The 5,000-nt window shown below is 53.5% G+C and overlaps 1 non-coding gene across 1 annotated transcript in view; it reads left to right on the forward strand.

The window, feature by feature from the left end:
• The first annotated feature begins 4,443 nt into the window (after nt 1–4,443).
• LOC126139164 (small subunit ribosomal RNA) overlaps nt 4,444–5,000 on the forward strand; it is a 1,909-nt gene continuing 1,352 nt past the window's right edge. Inside the window, exon 1 of the ribosomal RNA XR_007528606.1 lies at nt 4,444–5,000. This exon is cut by the window's right edge and continues 1,352 nt beyond it. This is a non-coding gene — a ribosomal RNA (small subunit ribosomal RNA).

Consider the following 5,000-nt stretch of genomic DNA (forward strand, 5'->3'; position numbering starts at 1 on the left):
CTGGGCAGTGTTATAGATCTACAACGAGTAATAGGAGGGTAGGAAAATATGGGCAACGGTTCGCGCGCGCCCTCTGGTCCTGACATCAACGTCCACAATAAACAGACCATACCGCCCTCTATGGGACGACGCTGACACCGCCACCCACAGACACAACACAGCCATCTATGAGAATGTGACCAAACTACATTGCCGTCTGGCCCAGAAACGACACCTCCATCTACAGGAATCCAACGGAACTACACCAACCATACTGCCAAACCACAGCATCGCCATCTATGACAATGTGACGAAACCACATGCAATAGCCCCATCTACGCGAATCGGACGACACTACGTCCACCATGTCGCGCGCAACACGAAAACTAAATACCGCCATCTGCAAGTCTCCCGAAACATGACCTGCTGCACCGACGATACCGCCATCTATGAGACGCCACCCCGACTACGACATCGCTAGGTCCCACAGTACCCATTTTCCGACGCCACCCACAAAGCCTGCATCATCTGTCCACCACAGGAACCCGAACGCCAGTGCCTGCGTCGCACGAAGTAGTCAACCGACAATCACTCCACCCGCACCCGCACGTGCCCCACCCCAACCGCCGAAATCGCAACTCCAGCGGATGAACGGCGGACTCTTCCCGCACTCGTACGTTGCAATCCACCCCTATATCTTGCGTTTCACGAAGAGTTATATCCAATATGCCAAATTCCCGCTGTCCCTATACATGCTGTAAGTCTGTGCACACAATATGAACCACACCTCAGCGAGACACTCTATCACACATTACTCTCTGCCTGTAACAGACACAGATACAATATGTAAGCACCAGCATGGACCAACGTCCGGTGCATCCTCTCCGCCACAGTACACCATCCACACTATGATAACCACACCAGGGGGTCCAATTCTAAAATAGAATATCCCACCCGTCCGACATCCACAATTGCTCAGATAAGCCACCAACACCCACACATGTCCTACACAGGGGTGCACCCAACACCACCTCACTGCCTCCTGTTACGGCACAGAAACAATGGCAGGAATGAATCACACAGGTCTGCCGCTCCCTTGCCGCAACCACAGACGCGGCGCGCCTCCAGTCACGAGCGAAAAGCGCATAAGCGCATCCTGACGAGACATAACTGCTGTGACATACTGACGCTGCCTCCGACATTCACTTACAATGATCACTACCAACGAACCTCGGCCCCCCCCCCCCCAACACACGCTCTTACCACGTTGTGTACTGTAATCCAACCCATTTCGCACCTTAACCTAACCCATTTTGCACCTTAACCTAACCAAATTCGTAACGCAATTTGTACCGCAATGTAACGCAATTTGTACCGCAATGTAACGCAATTTGTGCTTAACCTAACCCACGTTGTGCCTTAACCTAACCCACGTTGTGCCTTAACCTAACCCACGTTGTGCCTTAACCTAACCCACGTTGTGCCTTAACCTAACCCACGTTGTGCCTTAACCTAACCCACGTTGTGCCTTAACCTAACCCACGTTGTGCCTTAACCTAACCCACGTTGTGCCTTAACCTAACCCACGTTGTGCCTTAACCTAACCCAAGTTGTGCCTTAACCTAACCCAAGTTGTGCCTTAACCTAACCCAAGTTGTGCCTTAACCTAACCCAAGTTGTGCCTTAACCTAACCCAAGTTGTGCCTTAACCTAACCCAAGTTGTGCCTTAACCTAACCCAAGTTGTGCCTTAACCTAACCCAAGTTGTGCCTTAACCTAACCCAAGTTGTGCCTTAACCTAACCCAAGTTGTGCCTTAACCTAACCCAAGTTGTGCCTTAACCTAACCCAAGTTGTGCCTTAACCTAACCCAAGTTGTGCCTTAACCTAACCCAAGTTGTGCCTTAACCTAACCCAAGTTGTGCCTTAACCTAACCCAAGTTGTGCCTTAACCTAACCCAAGTTGTGCCTTAACCTAACCCAAGTTGTGCCTTAACCTAACCCAAGTTGTGCCTTAACCTAACCCAAGTTGTGCCTTAACCTAACCCAAGTTGTGCCTTAACCTAACCCAAGTTGTGCCTTAACCTAACCCAAGTTGTGCCTTAACCTAACCCAAGTTGTGCCTTAACCTAACCCAAGTTGTGCCTTAACCTAACCCAAGTTGTGCCTTAACCTAACCCAAGTTGTGCCTTAACCTAACCCAAGTTGTGCCTTAACCTAACCCACGTTGTGCCTTAACCTAACCCACGTTGTGCCTTAACCTAACCCACGTTGTGCCTTAACCTAACCCACGTTGTGCCTTAACCTAACCCACGTTGTGCCTTAACCTAACCCACGTTGTGCCTTAACCTAACCCACGTTGTGCCTTAACCTAACCCACGTTGTGCCTTAACCTAACCCACGTTGTGCCTTAACCTAACCCACGTTGTGCCTTAACCTAACCCAAGTTGTGCCTTAACCTAACCCAAGTTGTGCCTTAACCTAACCCAAGTTGTGCCTTAACCTAACCCAAGTTGTGCCTTAACCTAACCCAAGTTGTGCCTTAACCTAACCCAAGTTGTGCCTTAACCTAACCCAAGTTGTGCCTTAACCTAACCCAAGTTGTGCCTTAACCTAACCCAAGTTGTGCCTTAACCTAACCCAAGTTGTGCCTTAACCTAACCCAAGTTGTGCCTTAACCTAACCCAAGTTGTGCCTTAACCTAACCCAAGTTGTGCCTTAACCTGCTCTGTAATTGGCATATGACACGTTACATTAATCCAGTGTTGTCTAACCACAACCCTCTGAATATAGTTCGCTACTCGCACCGCCCACCCTCTTGTGTATCGTTTCATGTTCAACACTTCGCAAGTGTTGCTTACTTTTTACATGCTCCCGCTGTACACTGTAATGTGGACGACTGCGGGATGTACATCGCCCCCCCCCTCCCCCCTGCCTTCGCACGCTGGTCGTTCAGGTGCTTGCGTGTTCAATGCCCTTCGCAGCTGTTCACTGGCATTCGCATGTCGAAGCGCTCAGTCTACGTCGTGGTACGGCCTGTGTCCACTGTCCGCTGATGTCGTAAGCTTAACCCTCACATTGTACTGCACATAGGTCCGTATGTACTGAATGATACGCTGTGGCACATGTGTGACTGTACAACGACTGCGCCCAACAACAGCGAACCATACGGTCCAAATGTTGTGCACTCAGCCACGTGCCGTCTCCCCATAACAGCTACATTGCAGTGTGGTACGCCATAGAGACGTGTGGGAGTAACGGACGCCCTGGATGGCGATCAGCATGAGCCGTCTGTTGATGTAGTGGCGCGTGTATTCAAACGTAGTCGTCTCTTCTCACACAGTGTGATAGCATGGTGCACCGCGTTCCACATCTGCGACATGGTACAGATGCTGGTTGACAGTCGGTCTCGTAATGGACATCGCATACGTAGGGGGCCACCTCCCACGTGTTCTCTAGTCGTGCACATTTTGTTGCGTGTATGTGGGCAGACGTAGTGTGTCGTGACACCTAACAGACAGGTATGCAATAATCGTTGCATTTGCAAACTGGGATGGACGTCTACGTTTGCTGGTGACGTTACGCAAATGAACAACTGGTAAACCCATTGTGGTGCGGTTGTTGTTGCTGGAGGTAAATCAGTAAGGGCAAATCTGTGTGTGAAGCGATACGCGGCGGTGGCTGGGCGGGACCGTCCCCGGCCGGTGAGGGGGGGCCGCCCGGCGTGCTGGCCGCGCGGTGCGTGGGCGCACGCGCTACAGCCGGCTGGTGGGGGCGCCCAGTGGCAGGCGCGCCGGCCGACGGACGCGGCAGGCGGCGCAGCTGCGCGCCGGGGCACCCTGCGCGCGGCGCCGGGCGGCCAAAGTGGGTCCTCGCGGGCCCGGTGCGAAGCGCGGTGGACATCTGCAGTGTGCTGGTCCGACTGAGGACTGTGTGCGTTGAGGATGCGCCGCCGCCCGGCACTCGGCGCCGCGACGCCGTCTGCTGCTCGGTCGCCCCAGCGGTTCTCGCTGGTGGTTTGTATCGCAGTTGTGCAGACGTGTTGGCACGTGCGCTGTGCTGGGAGAGTTCGCTTCGGCACCCACGTGGGGCCTTTGCCCTTCTGTGGCGCTGGCGTTGGAGCTGCCGGTCACCGTAGGTGGCGCGTGTTGTCTCCCGCCGGCAATGCCACGACAGCACGCTCCCGGGCCTCTGTCGGCAGCGGCAAGCTCAGTTGGGAGCACGGGTGGTCGCACCTAAAGCGTCTACTCGCCTAACTCCGGGCGATTGCGCCTCTCTCGAACCCGACCAAGTACTTAGGACGGCGCTGCGCGCCGCCGGGACCTGAGAGGGTTTCGAGGTGTATTGTGCAGGGGAGCTCAGCCTCCTCCTGTTTGCAGAATAATTGAGCGGACGCTTGCGTGTTCGCGCGGGCCCCTGGGACACACTCCCGGGCGGCCGGCTGCTCAGCTCTAGTTGACGCAGCTCCCTGGTTGATCCTGCCAGTAGTCATATGCTTGTCTCAAAGATTAAGCCATGCATGTCTCAGTACAAGCCGCATTAAGGTGAAACCGCGAATGGCTCATTAAATCAGTTATGGTTCCTTAGATCGTACCCACGTTACTTGGATAACTGTGGTAATTCTAGAGCTAATACATGCAAACAGAGTCCCGACCAGAGATGGAAGGGACGCTTTTATTAGATCAAAACCAATCGGTCGGCTCGTCCGGTCCGTTTGCCTTGGTGACTCTGAATAACTTTGGGCTGATCGCACGGTCCTCGTACCGGCGACGCATCTTTCAAATGTCTGCCTTATCAACTGTCGATGGTAGGTTCTGCGCCTACCATGGTTGTAACGGGTAACGGGGAATCAGGGTTCGATTCCGGAGAGGGAGCCTGAGAAACGGCTACCACATCCAAGGAAGGCAGCAGGCGCGCAAATTACCCACTCCCGGCACGGGGAGGTAGTGACGAAAAATAACGATACGGGACTCATCCGAGGCCCCGTAATCGGAATGAGTACACTTTAAATCCTTTAACGAG

Source organism: Schistocerca cancellata, unplaced genomic scaffold (assembly GCF_023864275.1).
Source record: "Schistocerca cancellata isolate TAMUIC-IGC-003103 unplaced genomic scaffold, iqSchCanc2.1 HiC_scaffold_679, whole genome shotgun sequence".
NCBI lineage: Eukaryota > Metazoa > Arthropoda > Insecta > Orthoptera > Acrididae > Schistocerca > Schistocerca cancellata.